Source organism: Nyctibius grandis, chromosome 26 (assembly GCF_013368605.1).
Source record: "Nyctibius grandis isolate bNycGra1 chromosome 26, bNycGra1.pri, whole genome shotgun sequence".
NCBI lineage: Eukaryota > Metazoa > Chordata > Aves > Nyctibiiformes > Nyctibiidae > Nyctibius > Nyctibius grandis.
In genome coordinates this window covers 4189053-4203612 of record NC_090683.1, presented here as the reverse complement: position 1 = coordinate 4203612, position 14560 = coordinate 4189053, and the positions used below count along the sequence as shown (strand labels likewise).

The following is a 14560-nucleotide window of genomic DNA, read 5'->3' as shown; positions in this document are numbered from 1 at the left end:
CAAAGCTTTAATTAAGGAAACGTGACAGGCAAGTGCAGGACGATAAACTTATCGATAAGCCAGCTATCACGTGCAGTCTGAGAGACTGTGTGCTTATAATGACCTACATTTGGGGACAGGCTTTTTTCTTTTAAAATTCATGAAAAAAAGGTTAAGAACCACAGATTTTTAAAATAGATACACGAGTACCTTCCACATATATTAACACTACAGACTTGCACCTAATCTCTCTGGGAAAAATAAGAATTTAATATTAAGAACATCCCAGGGAATGGTACTTACACACTGGAACAAATAAGATAGATATTACTGAGCTCCATTTTTATAGCCTTTGTTTCCAACCAGAAGCCCTCAAGATTAAAATAAAAGCTGCTGTTCCCACTTGCTGGTCCACACAAGTGGCAGGGTCTTTTGGTCAACTCTAAAACAGCAACATGACACCTCCTTCTTCAAGAAGAATTTTCTCTTATGGCTGTGAATCCCCATTGGATAGAAATAAACCACATCAATTGCATAATCTGAGGGAGAGAAGGTTTTATCAATATGATGTCAGAAAGAAAAACAAAAGCCACAAAACAAGATTAACTGTCATCTCCGCAATCAAAAGTCTGGAAAGTTGAATAATTACAAGCAAGAATGCCTTCACCTGGAAAAATGCAGTGGCTGGACATAAAAATACCCATTGCTGTTAAGTTACTCTTCAGAACAAAGTTGCTGTTTACAGTCAAACAAAAAGAAATGTGGTTTAAAAACCAGTAATGGGACATTTGCACAAAGCAGCAGTCTGACAGAGACAAAAAAAAAAAAAAAAAGAAAAAGCTTTAATTGTGAAATCCGGGTCTCCCCCCATCCAGTATCAGAGAGAGATTTTGTTTTTGTTTCGCATAATCTGGGCAAGTTGCCCAGGAAATATGAAAACCTGAACTCAGGACTCAGGGAGCAAGTTAAAACAAAAAAAAAACAGATTTGCCTTTTAATTTTAAAGACACATTTTCATTCACTAGGTGCGGTCATACCAACCTTTGCTCAAAAGCATGATTGATACAAAAACTTGTAAATCCCCACCCCATAAATGGCACCACCTTATTACTTCATATTTTAAAGCAAGGCACTACAAAAAGTCACTACAAAAAGTCTTTTAGAGTGCCTTGTGTTAACTGGCCATGTCCTCAAGAGGAAATAACGAGAGGAGCAGAATTAAGTGTCTCCAATCACCAGATCCCTGCCCAATCTGGTCGACTCGTCTCCAGCTGAGTTTAAATCCCTTATTTTGAATGGAGTTCATAACACAGTTCTCCAGGACATGTATGCTCAGCTAACTGCAGATCTCAGCTTTTATTGCCCTCGGATCTCAAGAGAAGAGATAACAATCCACAAAGACTGCCATGGCAGCAAGAAAAAACAAGACGAGATGAACTCCAGAACAGAGATACTCGTTTAATAGAAGGTGACGTTCAATCACACATCACAGGTTCCTTTTTATGGGCCATAATTACAGCCTGAACTCACTTTGCTGTTTCTCATTTAGTGTAAAGCAACTTCACAGTAACCTTTCCTATCATATCCTCTGTCGCTGCGGACCTCACCAGGAAGTTATAAAGATTCTGGAGAGAGGACTCCTGACATTTGATAGAGCTGAAAATGAGAAACCTTTAAGGTCCATCTTCTGCTTATGTCTCTGAGGCCTGAAGCAGCTCCCCAACACAAAAGTATATACTTCCATTAAACTTTTTTTAAAATAGCTAGGGGTTTTTTTTAAACACTTGTCTTTCCACCAAATCTGCAAAAAAATAAGTTTGCAGCAAGAGATTAAGGAACAGCTGAAGACGGGGCCTGTTCGGGCTGACAGCTACTCCCATTTCCTCTCTTCAGATGCGATTTTGTTACCCTTTTTTTTTCTTATCATTAGATAAACCAGCACAGTTTCATCACTAAATTCAGACACCCCGGCGTCAAAACTCTATCCTCCAGAATTAAGTCTTCGTGGCTATTAGCATATCCCATTTCGCTGTTTGTGTCATTCTCTGAACTGAGTTATACTCTGGCAGTCATCTGCTAACAGTGGTTCACGGCAGGGGCAGATACACACTTATTTTCTAACTTTCTTTGCAACCTGAACAGGACCTTATCCAAACAATCCTCTTCCAAAAACACGGGTCTGAAGAGGACATGCACAGGGTTTAATGGAATTATGTTTACTCAAGTCCTGCATCACCAGGACTCTTGCTGATTCGAGGATGACAACTCCTTGCCCAGCTGAGAAAAAACAGAAAGCTTTACTCCAATTTAAACAATTTGTTACAGAAAACTGCACCCTTGAAGATGCAGCTAAACCGCTATTTACAAGGAAGGATTCTCAAGCCAAGCGGCACGCTGAAGCCTTTGCAGCTTTTCATTCCAGACAGACATTGTATTCCTGGAAGTTATGAGCAGGGACACGGCATTTATAAAATGCAGCAACGGAAACGGTGCTTCTCAGATCACCTGCCATTCTCCCTGCCCAAACGCTAAGAGGCTCTTTTTAATGAAACGATAAACACTTTGAAGAGAGGCATGCATGCAGAACTTACTTATTATTTGGTCTAATCAGTATGTGATCCACCTGAGACACTTCCACTGAACTAAATTCTCATTTAGGCATAAGCTGGCCCACCTGTTTCCCACACAGCCCAGTAAAAAACAACAAATAAAAAAATGCAAAATCAGGTGCTGTTAAATGGGGGTGGGCAGAGATATCACTGACCTCCTCTCAAGAAAATAGTTCCAGAAAAATATAATTTTCCACAAAAGGAAAATTATAGGGAAGGGGGGGGGGGTGAAGGGAAGGCCCACAAATCAAAATACGTGCTGCTCGCCCTTTCTCCCCCCTCCCCAAGCTTTACCCTTTCCCTGCCTTGGTAGGGCCTAAAAAGTCCTCAGGCCTTATCTTATCTTTGCTATACATTCTTATCCTCCCTGGAAGAGTCTTTTGAGGTTCCTAAGGACACGCACCACTCGCTGCCTGAGCAGAAAAAGGGTGGAGTGCTGAAACTCCAGAGAGAGTCTTTGTTCGGAGTGTTCATTAGATAATGGCAGTTGCGTTCACAAAAACACAGTTATAAACAGAGCAAAAGGAAGTGACTTTGGTCAAGGAACTGCTCAGTTTTCACCCCTGACTTGTATGATGTCAGAATTTCACCGGTTCTCCAGTTACAGGATGATCTCTGAGAGCAAATAAGACTCAAATACAGCATTAAAAAAAAAAAAGTAAAAAGAGACAGGGAAAAAAGCATAAAAGATACACACAGCCACATCTGCCTGGTCATCTGCTGCTTTATCACCTCTGAAGAGGGAACACAAGTCATCCTCATTGCTAAATCATTACAAATCAGCTATAACAGTATCACAACCAAGTTCCACAATTAACTGCTCCTGCAGCATATCAATCCATTAAGCCCTACACAGCTGTGCTACCTTGGCAGTGTGGCTACAAAAAAAAAAAAAAAAAAAATACACCAGACCCATCCCTCCCGCGCCAAAAAACACGCCGCCCATATCTCGTCTCCGACGGTGGCCGACAGCGGACACCTCGGGAAGGAAAAAAGCGAGTGGCCCCAGGATCCTGGTCCCATCGGCAGCTCAGGACTTTCCCCAGCTTCACCTTTACAGCCCCTGCGTCGACTCTGCTTCATCTCCCCCTTCGCTGATTTAAAAGGCTGCTGGCTTCTCAATTAAAGAAATAATATAATCAGATGGAACAGCGTTGCTACCCGCACCGTTCTCGTGCCAGAATTAAATTCAAGAGGACTACGCTACAGCAGGGGAAGAGCATCAGAGGTTCCTCCGTGAAAACAAAGGCTATAAAAAGGACAAATATGGTTTTAAAGAGAAAACGCTTATATATAAACAGATCCCTGGATTCATAACTACGGCAGAGGTTTAGTCACACACACAGAGACACGTAACACCTCAGCTGCCCCCCCAAAGTGTTTTATATCCCTGTCGTCAGCGGGACCGTACCACAGCTCAAGTACTCTCCTACTTTCCTACCTCCGAGAAACGGGCTTTTACCTCGCCTTATTTTTAGAGGCACAAATCACACTGTACACAACACATGACATGATGTAACCGCGAACCCAGAGATGGCCCAAACCAGTTCAAAATATAATGGTCACAGTCAAAACAAATAAAAAAACCCTGCAGTTCCTCCCATATCCTGACCGCTTTCATGGAAAACTACAGTTTGTCATTCAAGTGCATTTTACGTAACAGGCAATATAATATATATATAGTGCCTGCGTTTTAATCCACCTGTACGCAAATTCAACGAGCGGAGAGATGACACCTCAGTTTGTAAGGAGGGTCTGCTTTTTTTTGTAGAAATAAAGCTAGTTTCTAATCAATTTGGCTGCTGTATTTTTCCTTTTACCCTGCCCTCATTTATACCCAAAAGGAGACAAATTTCTCTGTAATCAAGCACTGGAAGATGCTAATCCCGTGATGGAAGTAAACACCGGTACCGATCACGGAAAGCACCGCAGGATAGCCGTGCTCTGCCAGCCTGTTTTGAGAAAAATAATTCCGGATTGGCGGGGCCGGTTCGAAGAAAAAAAAAAATAAATGAAAATAAAAATAAGCAGCCGGGAAGTAAATACAGGAAAATGGTTTAGCAGCTCAAACCGACACGAAAAATTACGCTATTGTATACCCCGAGAGCAGGGGGGAAGCGCACCGTGACACATCCGCGGCTCCCGCCCGCAGACACCGGTGACAGCGCCGGGAGCCCACCGGGGCACCGGGATTACCGGAGACCGCTACGTTCATATTTTCCAGGCGGATTTGGGGACGGAGGAGCTGCTCCTCTCCGCGCGTTTTGCAAGATTGAGGTTATGCAATTTAATTTTTTTTTTTTCTGTTTACTTTTAAAACTTCGCATGTGCCCCCTCCCACAGCCCCCCAGGTTAGGGAATGGTGATCCCCCCCCCCCGGCTCCGTCCCTTTCCCTTCCCGGGGGGAGCGGGGCCGGGCTCCGCCGCCGCGGTGCCGCCGGCCACGTGAGGGGCCCCGGCCCGGTGGGACCCCACCGCCCACCCGGGCGCCTCCGGGCCGGAGATTTCAATTTAAAGTGGCGCCAACCCCCCCCCCCCCACACACACACACCCCGCCCGAGGGAGCCGCAGCACCGGGGGCGGCGGGGGGGGGGGAGAGGGGCGGCGGGTCAGCCCGCCCCCGCTTCCCCCGCCGCGACCCCCGCACTTTCCCCGGCACCGGGAAGGGGAAGGGGGGTGGCGGGGGAGCCGCCTCCCGCCGGGCGGAGAAGTTGGGGTGCGGCGGCCGCCCCGCAGCGGGGCCCGGCGGGGCGCGGCGGCGCTAACAAAGGGGCGGCGGGGGAGGCGCGGGGCGGCGGGCGCGGAGCGGAGCGGGGCGAGCGGCACCTACCACGTGACGAGCGGCGAGCGCGGTCCGGGCGGGCTCGGCCCCCCCACAAAATGGGCGCAGTTTGCAAACAAGCCCCGGCCGAGGGGCAGCCGCGGAGCCGCAACCGGGGCGGGCGCCGCCAGCCCCGGCCGCAGCCCCGGCGCCCCCCCCCGCCCGCTCGGGCCCGCCCCGGCGGCAGGGGGGATGGGCTCGCCCGTCTCCCTCGGCGGGCGCAGAGCGGCGACCGCAGTCCGGGCTGGGGCGGACGGGCGGGGGGGGGGGGGGAGCGGCCCCCCACCCCCCGGCTCGGAGCGCTGGGCGGCGGCGGCGGGGCGGGCCCGGCGGACGGCGGGGCGCGGCGGAGCGGGCTCTGCGGCGCTTTTCTTCTCCCCCCGCTCCCCCCCGCTCCGGGCGAGCGCAGCGGCGGCGCGGCTCGGAAAATGGCGGCCGGGCTCCTTCTCTGCCCTCCCCCTCCCGTCAGCCGGAGAATGCACCGGGGGGGGGGGGGGGAGGAGGAGGAGGAGGAGGGAGGGGGGCGCCGCAGCGCCCCCGCCGGCCGCTGCGTGCACCGCGCCCGCCGCCCGCCTGCAGCCAGGGGGCCCCGCCGAGCTGCCGCCGCCGCCGCGCCGCAGCGCCGGGCGCCCGCCGCGCGGAGGAGCTGCAGTGCGGGAGGGGGGGGCGGCCGCCGCCGGGGAGGGGAGGGGCCGGGGAGGGACCCGGGGAGTGAGGGGGGAACGGGGGCGGGGCGGACCCGCCGCCTATTGTCCGGCCGCCGCGTACGCCGCTGCGGGCGGCTGCTCCCCTGTCGCCGCCGCCCGCCAGGGGGCGCCCGCCCCATAGCGCGCAGGCGCGCCCGGTGCCGCTCAAGCGCGGGGTCCCGCGGCGGCGCGCGGGGCACGCCGGGAGGTGTAGTCAGACTCCCGCCCCACGTGCCGCCGTCCCGCCCCGGACCCCCCCAACGCAGGGCGGGGAGGGGGGGCCGAGCCCATCCTCTGCAGAAACTTTCACAGTTTTTAGTGTTTCCCCGCAAAAAAAACAACAGTTCCCCTTTTCGCAGCCAAAGCCCGCTCCCCGCAGAAAAACTTTCAGTATTTTAAGTGGTTTCTGCCCCAAAACAACACGTCTCACTCCTCCATCTCCACCTGCAGCCCCAGGAGCTTTTTACTGGCTCACGTCACCTTTCCGCCCCGCCGGGCTCTGCAGCTCCATCCCCAAAAATTCCGCCTGAAAATTCCATTAAAATCCCTAAATCCGGAGCACCCAAACCCACCCAAAGCCAGCCCAGCTTTGGGAGGCGTTACGGCAAAACACAGCCCTGACCGCACAGCCTCCTGCCCCGTCAGCCCCCTCAAGGGCTCCCGGCTCCTGTGCTCGCAGGTGGAGGCCTGGGTGCTCCCAGCACCTCTGCGGCCCCTGATGTCAAGAGCTACGACCAGGCTTTACAGCAAACACCGTAAGGAGACGCAGGGTTGGAAACCTCGGGAGAGTGATCTGCAGCCAAGCAGAAGAGGGTTCCTCATACCACCATAAGGATACTTTCTCCCCCTCCTCAACAAACTCCATCTCGCTACACGCGCGCGACACGCCGAGAGGCAGCAGAGCAGGCAAGAATTCGTTTGGGACTGCAGAAACCATTTCACCTCTTTGACCTTCAGTTTTGCCATTTGCATGAGGGTGACACCGATCTGTCCCCCCAGTACAGCTGGAGCCAAGGTGTGCACATTCACCTGACACACTCAGGGTGCCACAAAACCACTCAATATTGCTGCCAGGCAAAGGCACTCTCCCCCCTCAGGCGGGTCTACACGTCGATTTTGATTTGATCTCTATTGCAGCCAGCACACTACTTTTCCCCTCACTATAGCTATGCTGCCTCTACAGCAGGAATGCAGTTATGCCAATAAAAAAAGAAGTGCTTTATACCATCATTTGTCTGCAAAGGGAAAAAGCTACAGCAGCACATGCTGTTACACACCATCAGAGAGGAGTACTTGCCCTAGGGAGTCGGGTTTAGAGCAAAAAATAAGAGTTGTACTGTCTCGACTACAGAATTAGGTAAGGCCTAGGAATACTCTTTCTGCAGCCAATATGGGCAATCCTGATCTGAATTATGCACCACACGCAGACAGATTTCTTTCCTCCTCTTGCTTCAAATCCCACTGCCACACAAGGGGAAAAGCAACGCTCCCCTCCTTTAAAAAGCATTTGGAGATACAGAGTCGAGATACTACTATTGCTCTTTAAAATCCAATATATTGCTTAAGTCACAGCACGGAACTGTCATTACAGCTGGTTTTTTTGGGTCAGGAAATCCACGGACAACACACTTCATTTTTCCTAAAGGCCTCTGTGGCCACCTACACTTATAGCCAAAACTATCCCAAAGGCCAGATACCAACTCTGTCTCTGCTGACCAACACAAATGCTCAAAACTTAGCTCATACTTAAGTGTTTTTCAAGAAAAATGTCCAACTAAGGACAGCAGAGAGACCAATGCTGGTTTTTATGCCCTAGCAAGGAACTGCAGACAACCAGCTCTGCTCCTGTGCATGCTGTCCCTTGCAGGCACAGTCCTCCCCTCCTAGATGGCCATTCCCCATCCCAATGCACCAGTTACCCAGTCTCAGCAATTTCACGCAGTACCTTGAAAAAAGGACTCTAGGGACCTTGAACGGGGTTTTAAGTCAATGATGAAACAGTGCCAAAGAGGACATCAGGACAGTGTGTTATCAGCAATCCCATATCCAGCACAGAACCAGGTCACAGGGAGAATATATTCTATTCTTAAGCGTAACAGAAACACTGTTTCTGAAAGATGGCCGCATGATGAACTCAAGACAGCAGCTTCACACTGTCTCCTGATCTGTTTCTCCTCACCACACTTGGACACCCCTTTAGGAAGCCAGGACACAGGATCCTATAACAGCATACATACCTCTGTGGTTTGTTTGGTTGTTTTTTTTTTTTTTAAAAATCTACCTCGAATTCAGTCCAGCTAAAAAGCAGAAGTAGCAACAAATGCATTTTTATACCACAACAGAAGAGAGAGGGCAATCTGTTGTGGAGGAAGTTAAAAGAAATTCCTGTGCAATAAAGTTTCTAATCTTTTCTTCATTCTGCACTGCAGAATTTTCTGCTAATCGAGGCAAGCCTAACCAAGAGCCGAGATCTCTAACTTGACAGTCTGGTACAGATCTGGATCTTCCTGCAGCACAGATATATCCACAGTTTTCATCAGTCAACCTGATCTGGAGATGATGTAGCAAAATTTGCTATGCAGTCTAAAATAATACAGCTTTGGCCTCTGACACATACCTTTTTATAGCCCTTCCAGTCTCCATTTTCCATTCAAAATACTGCCGCAACATCTCCTCCAGGTCACCCAGCTACTCCCATACCAGCCACCCTTGCCCATGAGTCCCTCGCGCTGCTTCCTCACTACTCCTGAGATGCCCCACATGAACAAGAGGAGCTCTCCCAAGTGAATCCACATTTTTACAGCATCATTCTTTACATCTTTCTTTGAAGTCACCCTCTTCCGCAAAGCGTCAAGAACACACAAACCACAGGGTTCAATATACGGTGAGTGTTACATACTCAATTGCTCATACTTGATCATTGCCTCGTCTTTCCCACACACGTTCATTGCCTCTACCTATTAATCTTCATGACATGAAGGGAGACTTTTGAGCCTGCAAAGATGCTAGATAGGTTTAAGAAACATCCTGAAGGTAGAAAAGGCAATGACCACCAAAGAGCACAGCAATGAGACCCCCTACAGCTACAACCACAACTTTTGCGTCTTCATTTGCATCCTTAGATATCCTAACAAAAAGCAGCAAACTCAAATGCCAGTGGCCACAGAGGCCTCATAAGATGCAGGACTCGTCTGGTTTAAAGATAAATATAGATAAGCTGTAGCAACAAGAGACCTTTGCAGTGATCATCGTTCTTCTGATATTCTTCTTCAACATTAGAGAAAGCGTCCAGTGACATTAAGAAAGGCACTCCTTATCTGTGACAGACACAGCACATCACAGCCAGCTATTCTGAAAATGCTCACCAAAAAGGAAAAGAAAAAGAGCAAAGTCCTTAAAAAACAGAAAGTGGAGCCACGTGACAGTAAATAGTGCAGAGGCTGGTAGAGCTCAGCAACCCTGATGCCTCCCTGATCAGGGAGGTCTCTATTCTACTAATGCATCCTCAGGTCGAGCTACAAACCTGGATCTTCCTTGGGGACTTCTAGATTGATGGATTAAGTTTTAGTTTGCTTGATATAAACAGGAAATTGATGTACTGCTCACTAAAAAAGCCAAGTGATTCACATAAGAAGTAACACTGCTTGTTTAAAAACCCCCTTGATGATTTAGATCGAGCCATTTGATACAGACATTCATAATTTCAAAGCCACCACACGTTGCTTGTTCTCATATTGGAGAGTCTACTCTTCAGAACATCGTGGAGAGTCTACTCATCTAGAACCTCTCAAGGTCACAGCTCTATTGTTATCCAGGCTAAGGGGGAAATTATTTTAATCTACTGTGAAGTTAAGCGGCATTGGTTACTATGACACAGTAATAAGCTATTTTGAATCAATTATGGTTTCCACTGCAAAATGTATTTATACAGTTTCCACTGTGAAATGTATTTCCATGGTTTCCGTAGGGATGAGAGGCTGGGAACGTAAGACTATTTAATGAAGGTAACAAACAGACTTCGCCACTGTATTTTTGAGTCCCTGCCAAAGACGTTGGTCTCATCATGCCAAAAAATACTTGAATACTCCACACTGTTGCATCAGACTGATGGCACGTTGTACAGAAGAGCCTGACTTCCCAAAGTCCTCATGGGAACTTCTGTTCGTACCAGTTTGGGGAATACAGTGAAGAATTCCAAGGAAGAACGGCAGGCTGAGCACTCACAGTAGAGCACCCTGAATTTTTAAGCTGTTAGTCCAGCTGGGGACCAATAGCGAGGTTTTATCAGTTTGCAGAGGGTAAAGCATCCAAATCGACATTTAGTTGTAACACTGTATCGTGGGGGTCCCCAAGAATTGCCAAAAATATTCTCATGTTGGCTTAGATCCATCCAAAACACGTGCGTGAAACTGCACAAGAGGTGCAAGAGTAAGCCTCAGATCCCATCAGTTTTCTTGGGTATTTGCTTAAGAAACACCATGATGGCAGGAATTAAGGCGATACTTCTTTATGGAAATCAGTAGGTTTTGTGCAGAGTACACTATATGATCCCAGACATTTAGTGGTGCAAGCAGTAAAATAAAATACAAATGAAGAGCAGAATAAGTAAGGTGATAGCACACTTTTAAAAGTTGCATTCCTTCCATTTCAGGTTATAGGTAGTTATTTCATGGGAGAGGAGGGAAAGAGAAAAAAATTAAAGGAGAGGGAAATGTGATCCTGCACTAACCATGTAAAAGCCCATATCCTATAAAACGGTGAGACGGGCTAACTGAGTTTTAGGGGACAACCCTTTCAAATCTCAACACTGAAATACACCTTATAGGTTTCTGTGTAGTTACAGCACAGAAATTTCACACTTGTGTTCCCACTGCTAGGAGTAACGTTCAGTTCCACTGTATGACAGACACATGGATTAAGGAGTTTTCATGTAAATAAAAATCAGAAGAATTAGTTAGAAACGCAGCAACTGGTAACAAGCATGGGTATGCTACCCGCAGTACAGGGCTGAGAAGGAGACTGGGTTTACACCTGCTGCACAACTCAACCCTTCCTCCGTCTTCCAGTTGGAAAGTCTCGACGTATCTTCCTTTACGCAAAAGCCATGGCTAGGGCTCGCAGAACATCTTCACAGATTCTACTTGCACCAAATCCTGCACCTCACACTCCGTCTCGTGAGTCAACAGCAAACCAAGACCTCCCAAGGCCAGTTTCCAGTCACCACTGACACTGGGACGTGAAAGCTCTCCCTCTGCCACAAGCAAGATTAATACTAGGATTAATGAACAGAGACTCTTAAAACATGTTATAGTCATCTTTTTACATGGCCTTTCTCAGATCCACTAACAGGAGAATTAGTTTCTATTTCTGCTGTAGGGCACTTGGAACAATTCTACTGCTGTTTGGATTTCCAGACTCAGGGAAAAAATTACTGCTCCACTGGTAGCTGCTTGTAATTCAGTTTAATCCCAAACTGGAGCAGCAGTTTAACTAGACTGAAACATAGCAGATAACCAGGATATTAGATTATTTACTCTCTTGGGCATGCTCAAGAGTCACCTAGCATCTTGAGATTACAGCTGTGCTCCAAGAGCTTCTGTTCCACAGATAACACAATCTACAAGTTCCTGAGCCCTGAGTTTCAGGGCTTTAGACAAATTCCTCAGTCCCAGCCAAATCCACCTGCCTTCAAACCCACAGCAACGCAGGCAGACATCAGAGATCATAGATGGAAAAAGTCAAGTCCCTACACGCTCTCTTTATTAACGATACTTCCTATGACAAGTCTAGTGCAGGAGAACCGGTGCCCAGACGACTGCAGGGAAATGGCAACGAGAGGAATAAGGCAACGAGTCCCCCATTTCTGCGGCCACCACTACAGCACAGATTGCTTTGGAGCAGATTTCTTCCTGCGCCCTTTCGATGCGAAGGACCAGGCAGACCTTCCCGCTCCTCTGCTCTTAGAAACCCTCCCACCCCTTTGAGGAGCTGCAAGTAAAGAGATTTATAAAACTTAAGGGTTATAAGAGAGTTGCTCTATTCTATGACGAAAAAGCATTGCAAACTGTGACAATAATATTAGGTGCTAGAGTTTGAGCGCAAGCCAGGGATACAGGATACAAAAGCACTCAAATATGTACTAATAGGAGGTTTAAAGCAACTGGCACAGGAACAGATGACACGCTCATACACTCAAAAAAAACAAGGTCCAACTAGATCCTCACCACAAGAGCTGAACGCCTCTGAGCAAAAATGCCAAGCAGACGTGACGGCCCGACATGACAACGGTCTGCACATCCTCCTCGGTACACCCTCCAGCAGATCTACGTGTGACCTGTGTCACAGGCACAGCTCCTTCCCCTCGGCTCCTGCCAGCTCGTGGGAAGCAGAAAGGACCTGGCATTATCCTCCCACGTGCCCATCCCTGACCCGCTCTGTTGGAGAAAGCGGGTGCCTTCAGCACCCTCCCAAATCCAAAGCCGGGGTTCTCTCTCCAGCAGCCAGGCTGCACGGCGTGGGCACTACCTGCAGCTTTCCCAGTTACCAACACAAAGATGACACCGTCTCTCCATTTCACAATGGCTTAAGCGCTCTTAAATTTTACTTTTTTTACTCCTCCAAGTTTTCCAGACTGAAGCACGAGGCTAACGAGCTCACGTTTGGAATCAGAACATTTTTTAGACAGAGCAACACCCCTGTCCACTGCCGTAGACCCTCATTAGTCAGCACTCGCACTGAAATCACAGGGCTGACAACACCCGAGGGCTACGCAAGCACCCACGCGGCTGTCAAGCTCCACACAGCCACATGCTAAACCCCCATTTAGCCAATACATCAGCGTATGGACTTTGGAAATAAGGACCAGTTTCCAGAGAAGCTATCTGCTGACTTCCTACCAGTTTCAGCAGGAGCTGTAGGAACACAGACTTCCAAAAAATTCAGTGATAACCTCCAAAACCTCTAACAAGGTTTGTGTTTTTTTTTTTATTCCTTTTTTAAAGCCCACATAACAACTTACTGTTATTACGTATACAAAGAATAAGAGCTTTACTGTTGTGTTAGCCAACTGGAGATCAGATACCAGAGCAGATTTGTCTAAGGTCAGTGTGAAAGGATTGAGTAAAGATTTTTTGGTTTTCCCATTACAAGAGAATTTGTCTAAATTCAGCCTCCATAATTGGCCTAAAGTCAGGCTGCTTTGGCTTGTAGATTTATGAAAAGAAAGAAATATCCTTCCCTTTAGGTTTTATGCAGCTTCACAGAACTTGATTGGTGTACCTAAGTGCTTAGGACACAATTCTTACCCTGTAATAACATTAGCAAGGTAAGAGGTGACTTTTCAAAACAACCATCAGCAAACCCTCGCTGTCCTCCGCTCCAGACCCAGAAGCACTACAGCCGCTCCACACACGGGGAAGCCAGCGGCACGGAAACCTGAGCATGAAAACCCAGGTTCAGACCTTCAGTTTTCACGTGACAAAGCCGAGACCCCTCTGACAGGTACCCACAAAACTCTCCTGATAAGTATATATATAAGCCAGATTGTATCAGCAAGTAAAAAGGATCTGATTGATGTAAACCTGGGGTTTAAGGATGCACGCAACAAGGGGAAAAAGAAGTAGATCTTTCTTTTTCTGGGCAAGTCATACCTTGATGTCTCGATGCTGCTGCATACAAGGACAGGTAATACCAGGAAATACATGTGCACACTCCCAAGAGGAGGCTACACATCTCTTCACTACATACGGAACATTGGAATGGCTTTGGAGAGAGAAACACCCTGTCCACACACAGGATAAATCCACATTTACAGCTGTATTCCCCACCCGCCATTTTAAAGTTACGCATTCGCCAAGAAACTATGTGCAGGGCTCCAGACTCATCCCGCACAGTCAGAAACTACACCACCGCCTGCAAACGCAACCCAGCACGGCCAACCCGGCCGGCGTGGCGGCTCGCAAAGCCCAAAGCTTGGCCTGGCCAGGCGGGGAGCGCGGCAGACCGTACCTTGCTGGGCATCTTGGCCAGGCCCATCCTCAGCACCTGCGGTCCAGGCGCTCAGCCGGTGGCACGGGGAGGGCCTCCGGATCCTTCCAGCCTCCGCCGACGCCTGGTAGGTCTGCAAGTTTCTTATTTATTTATTTGAGGAGGTGGAAAAATCCAGGACCTGGGGAAAGAAAGGGCTGTCAGCAGAGGGGGGGGCACAGCCGGCTCGACACACGCGACTCCGGCTCCTCTGTACCCCCTTTACCTCCATCCCGCCCCGGGCCGGCCGGCGGGGACGGGGGCCCGGCAGCGCCCGTAGGGCGGGCCGGGGGTGCGGGGGGCCGGGGGCTGCCACCCCCGGATCCTTCTAGAAGCCCCCCCGGGCCCGGCCTCGCTTCCCCGGGCCAAAATGGAGGCCCGGGGCGGGAGGAGGGTGGGGGGGTCCCCGCTCCGCACGGAGCCGGCCCGGCCCCCCCGGG

General features: G+C 49.2%; 1 protein-coding gene across 4 annotated transcripts in view; it reads right to left on the bottom strand.

Moving 5' to 3' along the window:
• The window catches only part of KANSL1 (KAT8 regulatory NSL complex subunit 1), a 98515-nt gene extending 84313 nt beyond the window's left edge, over positions 1 to 14202 (bottom strand). For 3 of the 4 annotated variants that reach the window (XM_068418567.1, XM_068418570.1, XM_068418569.1), the window contains exon 1: positions 5419 to 5513. The gene's annotated coding sequence lies outside the window, so the exon portion shown is untranslated. Of the gene's footprint in view, positions 1 to 5418; positions 5514 to 14102 lie in introns of those variants that run through there. The other variant, XM_068418568.1, reaches the window with a different exon arrangement.
• Positions 14203 to 14560: the final 358 nt, after the last annotated feature.